The sequence below is a fragment of the Chrysoperla carnea genome, chromosome 5 (assembly GCF_905475395.1).
Source record: "Chrysoperla carnea chromosome 5, inChrCarn1.1, whole genome shotgun sequence".
Taxonomy (NCBI): domain Eukaryota; kingdom Metazoa; phylum Arthropoda; class Insecta; order Neuroptera; family Chrysopidae; genus Chrysoperla; species Chrysoperla carnea.
Window position 1 is genome coordinate 40308288 of NC_058341.1, and position 15236 is coordinate 40323523.

The 15236-nt window shown below is 26.5% G+C and overlaps 1 protein-coding gene across 4 annotated transcripts in view; it reads right to left on the reverse strand.

Moving 5' to 3' along the window:
* LOC123300693 (rap1 GTPase-activating protein 1) overlaps positions 1-15236 on the reverse strand; it is a 536990-nt gene that overhangs the window by 16027 nt on the left and 505727 nt on the right. The gene's annotated exons all lie outside the window — the stretch shown is intronic.

Below are 15236 nucleotides of genomic sequence, written 5' to 3' on the forward strand. Positions count from 1 at the left end.
AACCTGTCAAGGTGGTAAATATAGATCCGTCACCTAATATTTTGATTAAACAATTTATAATTGTTCTTCGGTAAGTGTTTAACGTCGATAAAAACAAAGAAACATAATATTTTGATATATTTATAAGCATTTTCACAAAATTTTTAGGAAATTTTTAATTTTTTAGAAATTTAAAAAGTTGGTAGATTTTCTTTGCGAGGTGGTAGATTTGAAAAATATACTCAAAGTTGGTAGATCTACTTAAAAGTTGGTATAGTTGGCAACATTTTGTACGGTGTAACAATATATTTCTGTTATTTTTGACGATTCTCTGTGTCCCCTCCTTGGGCCAGCCAGAATCAGTTAATTTAAAAAAAATTTTAAACACATGCGGTTTAAAAGAAGGATTCTAGAAAAACATATCGAAAAATCTACAATTTAAATGGTTTAAATAATGGCATTATATAAGATTAATAAATGTAATGTATAGAAAGAAAAGTTAGTTTTCGAGATTCAGAAGAGTAACGGAATTTTTTCACACCCGGTTATATTCTTAGAATCCAAACACAAACTAAAATTTTTTGATGTTGAATTTTATAAAGTATCAATATCTTCAAAGGAAAGGAAAGTATCACATAGAACAAATAGCCACACATTTCTAAGTAACAACGCTTTCGAATGAAACATTTGTAACAGAAAGGTGGAAGTGCCAAAGATGAGAACATTAGTATGTTTTCTCCAATATTTAAATGTGGATTTCAAGAAACCGAGCTTTCATAACTAGTGTGATTTTTTCTCAAACGACAAAAACAAGCCTAATAAGATTGAAATAACGACGACTGAAAATTGTATTTAAAATATTTCAAAATAAAAACAATTTTCTAATCTATATATTTTTGCATATTAAATATAGAAGTCGTATGAGTGTTGCAAAACAGATTTATACTACTATCTAAACCACACGATGTTTGAAGCATGTTTTTTTTTCTACAATTTAATAAATAATCTAATTTAATATTTCTATAATAAAACCAATGAATGGATGCATTTTCTTGCTTCATATTTTTTCTTGTATGTTTTCATTTCACATAAATATAGAATCAAAGAATAATATAGCTTATCTGATTAGAGACAAGTTATTTGTATGTCTGGTTTGTAGTTTGTCATGTCTACAAAACCGTGGTTTTACAAAGAGATTATAGAAAACTAACTGCAATGCAGAATATACAGGAGCTTAACGAATTTTTAAGCCAAAAAATCCGATATTTTATGAAATACTCGCGTCACGTTGGGAGCCATTGCATCAATTTTCATCAGGTTTGTAATTAAAACTGTATGTGCATTTGTTCATATTATTTTAAAAAATGACAAATTGTCGAAATACTCTTTACAGAAAGTGTTAAATGTCAGTGCTTGCAGTATTTTTTATAAATTAGAAGAGCTTTCGGCGAATGTTTTACAAGACCACTAGTTGAAGCTGTTTTACAATTTCCTATCTTTTATAGTTTTGCAGAAAATGGACACCAAAGTTTTATCCTAATTTGCGCCCTCACGGGAAAACAATGATGTTTACGAAAAAATTTTTCAAACAAAATTTGTCTATTTCTTTTATAAGAAACATTTTTTTACATTTAAACTTTTGTTCTATCTTTAACAGTTTAGAAAACCCAATTGACCTTTGTCGTCATTTAGGAACTCAAACTCACTTCTTACGCCCAGAGCACACTTTAAATTTCAACTTGATATCTCTTTCGTTTTTGAGTTCTCTTGTTTACGGAGACAGACGGAAAGACAAACGGAGTTGGCCTAATTATAGGTGATTTTATGAACCTAATACTAAAATTTTTTTCGTAACATCAATATTTATATATACTAAGTGTTACAAACTTGGGACTTAAATTAGTATACCTTGATATATATTTCATATGTACATGGTATTGCGTATATATAACGCAATTTACGTATATATAAAATTTTTTCAAATCAATTCAAAAACCTCAACGACAAAAAAATGATGAATTATAGTTTTTCAGCTATTTTATTATAACCATGAATTATTCCAAATCACTTGTTACACTTGGATAGTAACCTTATATTTATTGAAAAACCTTTTAAATATATTAAATTATATAAAAAAGATTCTATTTTAAATTATAGATTTCTTTTACCTATGATAATTTTTTTTTAAATGTCAATGTAAAAATTGATATTCAATAATATTTATTGACAAAAAACAAAAAAAAAAGGTCAATGTAACTTTATATTATTGAAGAAAAGAAAAGTGAAATTAGTGTTATTTTTTTTGGAGATTGTCATGGCCTTTTGAATAATTTTTATTAATTACAAATGTATATAATTAGTAATAAATATAAGCTGTCACTTTTTTTTAAATGTATTGTAGACAAGATTATTTTCAATAGTGCACAAAATTTATGTTTTGAACATTTCATTTAATTTTAAAATCGTAGAGATGTTATGACAAGTTATTTTTTCGCAACGTAAAGATTTTGTTTCAACTTAACTTATTCGTTACATGCAAAATTTTCTCAGACTTTAAAAAGAACTTGCATTGTTTTTTTTTTGGCCATAAATTCATATATAAATGTAAGAATAATGCATCGAAAGTATATCTAAGTGACTTTTAAAAAAATTAATAATTCCCTTTTTTTGATTAATTATTAATAATCAAATGTATTAATAATTATTAATAATCAACTAATTCATATTCGGAATCACGCTAAATTCACATTTTTCATCTCGTTTCTATGGAAAATTACGTTATAATATATTGAAAGCAAGTTTAAAAACAAATCATTTATCATTCTGCATGTTATTTTATCATTTCCTCGTGCGGTGGCGTTGCTAAAAACGATGTGTTGACGTCACTGGCGTTTGAATTTATAGTTTAGAAAAACCATTTTCAATTATAAAATTACATAAAAAACAATTAAAAACTTTTTTTTAAATAATAGGGTATTCTACTATATTTGAAAAAGTACTTCAAAAAGTTGATTTTGCTAATAGAAAGCCACCAAAAATTTATTTCGGAAAATACATACGCTTTTTTGCCAAAAACTTAAATTTTAAACCTTTTTTAAACTGTCAAAAACGCGGCCATCCAATTTGGTGACGTAATATCGGCATCATTATACGAAATAACACAGATAAGTTTGACAGATATATTCATAGACAACTAATTATAATAAATATAAATATTGATTTTCTATAGATATATTATACCCAGCTGTCTACAATAAACTAACTGATTGTCTATGGCTCATACCGATATGACATTACATCAGGGCTTGCTCCCGTTGTAGGTCACGTGATATACAGTTTAAAAATTACGATTTTTAATTTTAATATTAAAAAAGAAAAATGTGCTTTTATGACTCGAAATCAGAATATTTAAGTATATTTTTACAAAATTTTTAACTTTTTTCAAATTTCGTAATTTATTTTTGACTAACGATAATACCCTATTTTTTAATTTTCGGAAAAAGTTCTCTATTATAAAGTTTGGAGATTGCTCAATTTGTTTGGCCTGCAGTATAAAATTCAAAAAAAGTAAATAAACAATTTACATAAAGAAAATAAAAATTAATATCTTAAAAGGACCGTTAAATTGTGGTTTTTAAAACTATAATTCATTTTTCATGTAGATGGCAAATGGATTAAAAATCTATTAGGAAGTATATTATAAAAATTCAATTTAGACTTTAAACATACAAAATTAATTTTAAAAATAATAATAGGTCTTTAACTTAAAATTACTATCTTATAAAAAAAAAAGGTTAAGTGGGGAATTTGAATGTAGTACCGAGAGATTTGTGTGTGGACACACGGACTTTTTATACCGATAAACATTTAGGACTAAATTATAGACTTCGAATCGTGGGTATTACCAATTAAACTGCTAACCTTTGAAAGCGGTCAAGTAGTGCAGAAATAGGGCGTATTGCTGTTGGTGTAATGAAATAAGTATGAATGCCAGTCCTTTGAAATCATGATTTTCTAATTCTTTGCTATCAGTTGCATTTCATATTAGAAAGATACTAATATTTATCTTAAACGATAAACCAACACTAAAATAAATGGTTTTGATGAAATAAGAACGGGTGTCGTTGCCATAGCAATGAGTTCTGGTTTTTTGAATACGGAGCCCTAAATATGTACCCAAGTTATTTTATACAAACATAAACTTTATGAAAAATATTACCTACCTACCAAAATTACTAAAATTATTGTAATTTTATGGAGAGAACCAGTATGATTATACAAAAGGTTTAATATTTAAGAGAATAAAAAAACATTAATTGACAATATTATGACTAATTTTCCAAGGTTCTGCTATAATTTACAACCAAAAAAAAGACCATTTGGTTGTACTTAAAAATAATTGCTGTAAAATTGTTTATAATTGAATTGTTTAAAGCATCAGTTATTTTTTATTTGGTCAGTTACATAACTAATTTTTTGTTCGGGTAATTTATACTTGGAATTCAAGACATTTTATGTACCCATTCCTAAACGGAAAAGTCTATGAGTAGAATCGTCCCTATTTTACAAAAAAGAACCAATATAAAATTTTCTACAAATTACAGTTAGAATTCGAAACATTAGGCAATCTCTTTGACGTTGACCTGTTTATTTTGCAAACATCAAGAAATTTTGACAAAAAGGGGTAGTGGTAAAGAGGGTAGTTTCTATCCCCTGCACTTCTCTTGGTAGGCTCATTTTAGAAAGTTATTTTTTCTTCAAATAAAAACACTTTAATTATTTTTTACTTTTTAGTGCATATTAATTTCTTTCTTATAGTTTTTGTTTGAAGTCGGTTTTGCTTTTTGTTATAAGTATTTTTATTTTTTTATTTTTAGTGAATCTGAAGTACGCTAACTAATTTGTTACTAAAAAAGAATAATCGAAATCGGTTGACGTGATATTGAGACTTGTATGGTTTTCTCATGGATGCCATTGTCAGAACTCGATCAAATTGTAATGAGACCACACGGGAAGCACCTACTTTCAAATAAAAAAAGAATCATCAAAAACGGTTCATTCAGTTGAAAGTTCTGAGGCAACAAACATAAACAAATACAGTCGAATTGAGAACAATAATAGAAAAACCTCCTTTTTTGTTTGAAATCGGTAAAAAATAATTTTGGGACCCTATATATGACCACAAGCCACTGAAAAATCTGATCTAATGTTTAACTAGTAAAATATTTGAATCAAGTGTAAAAAATAACAGAAATGTCAAGTTAAAACAATTATTATTTTCTACTTTTATGTCTACATTTAAATAAAAGCGTGTTTTCTTAGTTTTTTTATATTTATAAGTGTTGACCGCATTTTGGGGGCCACTCGTATATAATATTCTAAACATATCATTTTACAAGACTTATTTGTATTATTTAATAAAATAATAATAGAAAAAAAGGCGAATTCAGCTATAATATATTAAAATTTACACAATGTATTCATTATTTCTAAAAATAATAGAAAAAAACAAGAAAATGATGATATTAAATCTATTTAAGGTGTAGGTATGTCCATGGCACGCGATTCAACAATACATACCTTTGTTCTCAAACGTAACAATACTATTAAATCAAAATTAAACCTTGAACAAATTTTGTTTTCCAAACCTTACAAATAAATGAAAAAAAAATTTAACATTATTTATAGCGGTTTGCACCTTGAATGAGTACAAATAATCGACATAGTTTAAGCCGTAAATAATTTTTACTCTAATAATGCTGAGAGAACGGAATCATTTAGTACTTGACCTCATACCTTTTAGCGAATTGCCGAAAGAAATGGGGCTATTGCTATTGTAATGATGGTGGAATTTTGGGAATATTTCTTCAAATTTTCGTCGATCCTACCTACCAGATGTCAAAAATGTCCATCGTTAAAATTTATACATATATATGTATCTATACGTATATATGACTGTAAACTCTCTAGCGGTCGCAATTTAAGTCCGATTTGAATAAAATTTGGTACCAAGAACTGTTTTGGTATTTGAAAGGTCAAGTTCGTTAATGAGAAAAATCGAACGATAACCAAGGGGTGGAGAGATTCGCAAAGTACAAAAAATACAATGTATTTTTTGATCAGTTATTAGGCAAAAAAGTATTTGTGATTTTTTCTCTAGGCTCTTAGTTTTCGAAATAAAAGGTCTCGAAAAATTAAAAATACAATATTTGATTTTTAGAAAAATATGTTTATCTCTGAAGGAATTCGCTTAGGTAACGCAGGTCCTGCGCTACTAGTAAATGCGCTATTAGTAAAATGAATATTTAAGAATTTACAAAAAATTATTTTTATTGATATTTTTTACATAATTAACTAATTAGTTTAATTAACATAAAGTCTAATGACACAATTTTGAAAAAAAAAAATTTAAGATTAAAAACAAACAAACTTGTTTTTCTAATAATAATAATAATAGTTGTAAATATAACTTTACCGGAATTTCTTACTATATCAGATAGTTGCAATGTCCTAATGAACTCATAAGATAGATTTTTTTTAATCTACAAGAAGAACTATGGAAGTATTTATTTATAAACATGGAATGTTGTATTCCGTTCTTGTCATACAGGTGGCTTTTAAAAATACAACGAACATAGTTTTTTTTTAATTTTATGTAGGTATATTCCTTTGGAGTACTGTTAGAAAATTATTGATTATTTAGCTTCATAATTATTTATTTTAACATTTTTCGCTAAGATATAAAGCTTCGCTCCGGCTTTTACATAAAATACATTGTGATATATCAATTGAAAGCGCAAATTCTCTATTCAACCACGATAAAAAAAAATAAATCGATGGATTGGTTCTTTAGATAGACTACACAGAAGATGGAAGGTATCCACCTTTCAAGAAATGATTTTACAGAATGTATTTTTGTCTAGCAGGACCATTTCGAACATGTCATAATAATAATTTCTTATAATTTTTTCGCCAATAATAATTGATTCATCTTCTGTGTTCTTTATTTTAAGAACCAACCGATCGATTTCATTTTTTTTTGCCATGGTTGAATAGAGAATTATGAGAGTAAGGGTAGCTGGACGTGAAGGAATGAAGCCTAAAATTCTCTCAGTATCATTTTCGAAATTTGCGTTCTATATCTAAATCGACGTGTTTTCACCGAAAACAATAATCACATCAAATCAAGAGTTATTAAGGGTGGATACACTTATGCTACAAATCAATCTTGGTGATAAATTAAACAATTTTTAAATAATTTAATATATTTTTAAACAATTTAAAGATCATTAATTTTAAAACAATATAAAGAAAAAAAATTTGATAATTTAAAAAAAAAATCAATAGATTTTAATTAACTTTCTCTTTAAATTAATTGTTTTTTAAAAAAGTTAAAAATTTAATTTTTTCTAAATAAATTTGTTTATAATAATCTAACATTACTATATTAATTTATCAAAAGAGAGATTTTAAAGAAAAAATTTTACTTTAATTTCTTTTAATGGAGTTATTAACAAATTTGTTATTCTTTGATTCCGATTCCTTTTAAGAAACTTTTTGTGCATAAGTGCTGGAAAAAAGATTGATTTTTTAATCTACTTATTATAAATTTTAATATTATGTATTATATTGTTTTTCTTTTAAGAATGACCTATTACGATAATATTACGATAATTTGACCATTATAAAATTGCGAAAATTAAAAAAAATATCACAACATAACAAAAATGTAAAGATTAAGTTACTACGTTTTACAATTTTCAGCATCAGAAAAAATATATTCTCAATAAACATAAACACTTGAATAAATATTAAAAAAGGTAAACTTAGTTTGAGAATATCTGATATGAACACCGCAAGACTCCATTGTACGCTTATAAAATAGTAAAAATGGATTCAGGGGATAATCTAAAATATAATTGGATGTTTCTATTGAAACTTGAATCCAAAGTTTAGGCATTTTAGGACTAATACTTGAGTTCTACGAGATACCTATGTAAGTACAGGTGTCACGTTGAAACTTTTCAAAATGGTTTCAGAGACGTATAAAATTTAAAAACTCAACACAATTATTTTTGCGATTGCAATACTTCCTTAACTTTGTACAAAGAAGTAAAAACAGAATGAAAAAATATGATTTAATCCAAGATTGTAAATATAATAGATATTGTATTAAAAAACATTTTTCCTTGGAAATATATGAAAAGAAAAGCACAAGAAAAGCATGTTATTCACAAAATAACAGTCAACATAAATTTATTTTAAAATAAATGAAAAATTGTAAAACGTCATCATTAATTTCATCTTTAGTTTGTACCAGGTATAATAGAAACAAAAATCATTTAAAATTTAATCTTTCGAAGCAACCAGGGAGGGTTTACAAGAAAATATTAAATAATATTGTGTTCTGTTATATAAAGTTTAAAATTACATTATGTAAGATTATAAATGTAAAGAGAGGATAGATAGATGAATGCAAGTATTTTGGAGAAAGAAGAAGGAAGGGAGGGGTGAATGTTTTTGTTAAATATATTAATTGTAATGTATTGTTTTCATAATATAAACAGATTTTATTTAATACCTCCAAAGACGAAAAAGACGAATTAAAGATTATTTTATAATATATTTATTTTTACCTTATATGTAAGATACTCAGTTTGTTGAATATGCATTACATTTGTTATATGGCGAGAATATCCTCTGTCCGATGTATTTTCATAGAGAAATGACGATAGAGAACGCTAGCCTGTAAGTGGATGCGATGTGCGAAGCGAGAGAGAAGACTGCAAGTAAGTTCTCCTGTGTCCTTGTCAAGGGAAAATTAGCATTATGAAACATATTCAGAGACAGTAGCACGGCGACGACATTGAATTTGACACTATAAAATGAACAGATCGCATAAATTATGTATGATAATTCATAGGATACCGGAGATTTTTCAACGGAGTTTCAGTTTCGCATAGAAATAATAAATATGTGAAGAACAATAGGGAAAGTAAAAAGTTTTAAAATAGATTTGTACCTACACTTTATTTATACTTTGAGTATAAATTATTATAATCAAGTAACATTATAAAACCAACGCACATATTATTAAAGAAAGATAAATACATTACAATGTGTTCGAAAAGGTCAAATATCTCAAGAAATGAATCAAATCGTGTTTTTTTTTTTGCAATACCATTTTTCACGAAAAATATATGAATTTTCGTTTAAATGAAATTAAAAATTCGAAAGAAAAACGTAAAATTTTCTACTTCGTAAAATTTATAGTTAAAAAAAACGTCTATATTTGTATCCAATAGAGGAGTAATTTTTGAATACACTGTAAGCGATTTTTAAAAAATACACCGTGCAGAGAATTATGGGATCTTATAATAGATAAAATAATAAAGTTGAAGTGTACCAAATAAATATTCCAATTTTTAAAATTCCATCACGTGACTAATAGTCCATTAGTCACGTGATTATTTATTAGCAACCAATCAAATTGTATATGTATACTGTGCACGTGAACATTTGAAAAAACAAACTAGCCAAAAAGGTTTCAGTACCTATTGAAAAATTTGTAAAAAAATAAAAATTTCTCTTCTCAACGTAATCTCAACAAATAAAGTTCCTTTTTATTTTTGATTAAAATAAGTCGTAATAAATTTTATAATGGCCTATTTAGATAATTTTTTTGGTTTATTATCTAAGAATAAAATTTTAAAACAAAATTCAAATTAAATTATGCAGTGCCTCCTACATCGATTTTGTTCACATAGGCAACAACTAGACAATTTTTTTAACCTCTTAAAAGTCTTCAACAATTTTTAATCTCTTAAATAATCCATAAATCACAAGTAATACTTTAAATCTAGAATAGCTTAAACAGAACACATTGTAATAGTATGGCGATGGTATACATATAACATGAGTAAGTTTGCGTTTTGTGTTTCATCGGGTACATCATAATTTCAAGAAACAATAGGTTTAGGAGCCAGAGCGGGGCTCATTTTGACAATTTTAGAAAGGATAAAAATTCGAGAGATTCTTATGAAACTTGTGCGTGACAACTTTTTCCTCTTCGAAAATTTATATAAGCGAAAAATTTTCGGCCAGGGTGAATATTACAACCGCCTCTCAAACTTTTGTCCTTAATAAACGACCCGCTAAAATGTCCCTTGACTTATTATTTCTTGAAAGTCTGAAAATATGCGATGGAAAAAATCTTCAACTATCTACTTTTATCACTAAACGCAAAATTATCCATGTTATATGCCTCAAACAGTTTCACTATAAATATAACCGTAGAGCATAACTAAATTTATACAGTATTTTGTATTATTTTTTTGTTTCCTTATATTTCAAAAGATTATTATCAGTTTAAGAAAAAATAATAAGAAAATAATACAGCAACATTGCATTGAAAGAACACAAAATATAATGTACCTTGAAAAAACACAAATAACTAAATAAATATACGCGTATTTAACCATTTGTTGTGCTCATTGTTTCACACAGAGAAAAAAATTTATAGTAACGATATTTTTATACTTTTCAATAAAAAAATATGGATGCTTTTAAAGTGGCAGAAAAAACTACATCATTGTTGTAAAGTGAATTAATTCATTTGTGGATAATTGGTTGCCAATAAAATGCATCATGTTAATATTAAATAGTTCGGATTCGTTACCATCCCACAGTAGATATTCCACCCAATGACCCAAACTACAATTTCATAACCTCTTTTGATGAATAATTGAACTATTTGAATAGTTTTCATATTACGACTAAGAACTATTTTACCTTCTCTATGGGTACATAGACATGATATTCCATGCATAAAAAACAAAGGCCCTAAGATCGATCCTTGAGGTACACCAGAGTTTGTTTTATGGTTATATTAACATGACGCAAAGATCTTTTCTAAAGTAATTTTAAATAGGTAGATTTTTTATCATATAAAATTGTAATAATATCCCAAACTTCTCCGTTTAGACACTCTTTCAACAAATGGAATTTACAAAATTTAAGAAAACCCCGACAAATTTTTCAGCAACGGAACCCTAAACTTGTATTTGAAACATATCTAAGAACAGTCTCCATTAAATTGTGCTTTTCTTTAAAGCCTTTTCCAAACTAAGCCGATTTGGAAGATCATCGCCAATTTTTAGTTTTTTCCAATACGGAACCCTAAATTCGCACTTGAAGAAGATGACTAAGAATACTCTCTTTTACAAAACCAAAAAAATCAAAATCGGTTCTTTCGTTTAGACGCTACGATGCCACAGACAGACATACAGACACACATAGACAAAGCGGTCAAACTAACAACCCTTTTTTTAGTTCGTGGGTTAAAAACCAAAATGTAGAAGTTCGAGGTGTTACTTGTAGTGTAAATATAAGAATGAAAATGATATTATGATTGGAATAAGATGCTTGTTTTTTGACTCATGCATCATAGAAATAAAATAGAATAAAATAGCATAGCACACACATATTGTGAAAAACTAAGGTAAAGCCATGATGATTGTAAATTATAATACAAAAGAATTAACTGTTTCTGACTATGATGATAAAACTATTTTGAATAAACCACAGAAAATAAAATAGTCGGGTATTATTTTAGGAAATAAAATATAGTGAAAATTGTTTATGAGTATAAACCGGTTTCTTCGATGCATCAACCATGGTCTCAAAGCCAACTGTAGAAAATGTCCCATGAAAACACTTCCATCATTCAGTTTTATTACATATATTCAGTCTTTACTCTTTGAAAGCTCACAAGGTTTCGATTAATATTTTATAAATCATTATTGTTTAATAGTTTTCATTTTATTTCATCCATTTATTGTTTAACAATTTAGATATTTTTCTTATTATAGAAAGTGTTTTTCGTCTAAACAAGAAAAGTCCTAAGAGCGATCCTTGTGGAATACCTGGACCTGTAGAATAATTATATTAGATTTTCTATTAAAATTAATATTCTAAGATTATTAAATTTGAATACAAGATGATATCTTAATTTTTTTTTTGTTCAACAACTTAGTCATTATTTACGAAAATATGGAGTTAAGTAAGTTTACAGTGCTGTATATATGATCGCTGATGTCAAAATACAGCAAAATTATTATTATTTAAACAATAATTAAGTTAAGATTTAGTTATTAAAGCTTAAACTATTGACCATAACACCATCATCATGAATGAATTTCACTGTATAATCAATAAAGCTCTAGTAAACTAAGCATTTGTTATAGTTCGAATAAGTTGGCAGTTGTTTTATTCCATTGTTTAAATAAAATATGGAATTACAAACATAAACAACAATAAAGAGATTGTTGTTGGTTTTTTAGTTTTTAACAAAAATAAAATTTTCCATGTTTGTGTTACAAATGAATAATTCCATAAAATTTATGTGAAATAAATAATAAATGCCTTGTTTTAATTATTGTAAATGTAATTAGTGAAAATTTATAATGGAAAAGAAGTGTCCTTCGCTTGTCTCTTATTTTCTAGTTTATGTCATATATTTTCATTCTTAGTAATCACTATATGCCCTAAGGCTTTTGTTGTTTTATTAAAATTTTTTCTGTACAAAAAAAAACAAAAAAAAAAAACAAGTGAAAACAAACAATTGACTGAGTTAATTGTTGAAATACGCTGTATAGACAGTGTTGATTACGCTATCGTATGTTTTTTACGTCATATAAGTAAATAAAGATAGCCAGACTTACATGCATGTAATTGTATAAAATTTGCGCCTAATTTGAGCTCTCACGGGTAAACAGTGATGTTTACGGAAAAGTATTTCAAATAAGTTTTTTATTTTTTTGTAAGAAACAATTTTTACATTTAAACTTCTGAAGGTTTTGTTTACAGGAAGGATCCAATTGACCTATGTTGGTAATTTACGAACTCGACCTAACTTTTTATGCCTTGAGCACGCTATGAAAATTTCAGCATCGTGTTGACTGACAGCCAGATGGACAGACAACCGAAAATGGACTTATTAAGTGATTTAATGAACACCAATACCAAAATTTGTCCGTAGCGTAAATATTTTTAAGCGTTACAAACTTGGGGCTAAACTTAGTGTACCTTGGTATATTTCATATATACATGGTATAAAAATAATTAAAAAATTTTAATAAAAATCGAACATAGTAATATTTTCATAATGGTGACATTCTGTATAATTCTATTAATAATATTTAATGTAGAAACCATTTCACTAATTAATTAGTTCAAATAAATTAATAATATTAAACTATTTCATTCGTCTCCGATTTACCTTTGTAATTTATGATGATTTTTTTAATAATATTGTAGTAATTACATACAAGATTTAAAAAAATTTAATATCATATTATTAAATTTTATATAATAAAACGCCATAAATATAATTATAATTAAATAATTGATATTATTAATTAATTTAATATTACCTACAATTATTATTGTATTACATGAAACGTAATATGAAATTATTAATAAATACAATTAATTATTGATATTTTAATATGTTTAGACTTTGAGTAGAAGTAGATAAAGTTTTGTGTTTTCTATAAATTTGTTTCTCTATTCTTCAAGGGCACCGTTATAAATTTTCGAAAGGCGGGAGATAATATCAAATGCACCACTGTTCAAAAAATTAAAATTTTGTAGTTTTATAGCTTTTTTAATTTTAAATTAGAAATTAAATTCAAATACTTTTTAAAAGACAAATGTTTATTGTACTAAAAAGTACCAAATAATGATGTCCATGAGTCTCTCATACATGACTATTCGTAAAATCTTGAGGCGCTAATAATCACACTTAATATTTTCAGTTGAGCGCCTTCAGTTTTTACTAAACTTATCTAATAATATTGTTATGAAATATCTAGTTCGTCTCTGTTTTTATTTCAAATATACTGCACATGGCAGTTTATAAAATAATTTATAAAATTAATAAAATATTTTATATTAATATTGAAGAAATATAAATGAAATTCCAAGATATGAAATATTATTGAAAACTTTACCATATTAATTTCATAATTTATTAGCATGGTATGTTTATATATGGAAGCAGCAATGCTATTAAAATTTAATTTACTACTTTATTTTGACAAATTATATTGATTATACAGAATGGTGCAGGGAAGTATGCGATTTGAGACCGCTGTAAAACGCAAACCCATTAATTTTTCCCAATTTACTTATTACAATTTTAAACTTTGTTTAAAAAAACAAAAATTACCAAATAATTACCATCATTTACCGCAAGGTTTCAACCACCAATTGTCAGTTCCGTTGTTTCACTGTCTCAACTGTTGGTGATTATCCTGATAGAATGCCTAACTCTCTTGAAACACTTCTTTTCAGGTGTATTCACAAGAAAAGTCGCAAGTAGAAAGACCTTATTTATTTATAACTAACTTAAATGACTTTATTTAGCTGAAATCCCTTTGTATTATAAATGTGAAAGTAAGATTGTTTGTTTGTTACGCTTTCACGCAAAAACTATTGAATGAATTTGAATGAAACTTGACAATAATATAGCTCATACATCAAAATAACACATAAGCTATATTTAAAAAAAAATTATATTTATTGTTTTGACATTGCATAAAACAGGGTGAAGGAGATACAATTTATGGAGATCATATGAAGTGAAGATTATAACACAATAATTTTTGTGTTTAAATTGAAGTTGTCCAGCGAAACGGGTTGCTCACAGTTAGTATAATATAAAATATAATTGAAAAAATTTATGAGTTTTATTTTATAGTGTTTTCAAAATCGCATACTTCTCTTACCCACCCTGTTGAATAGAATATTAAGTATTGTCTCATATTTTTTGTAGAAATATTCAATTTAAATGGTATTCTGATTTATTATCAACAAACATTAATTAAATTTATAAAGATATTTTGTCCCGAGATATTTTAATTGAGGAGAATTTTCATTTTCGAACATTTATAATTTTATTTTTCTTCAGGAATTCAGGAAGTATTTATTTTAAGGGGTGATTTTGTTATAGTATACAAATCCCTTCGCGTATACAGTGAGGCATAGTGGTCATTGTTGAATGGTGTGAAGGCGATCAGAAGCAAGACCAATTTTAATGAAAATGTACTTTTAAGAAAATAATATTAAGAAGCCGTATTCACAAATACCTACACCTCCGACCTCCATATTTGTTTTTTTAACAACTGTAAAAAAAATTTACGAAATCAGTTGATAAATGTTAAAAGTATAAAATTTTGTTGTTTTTGAAAAAATTT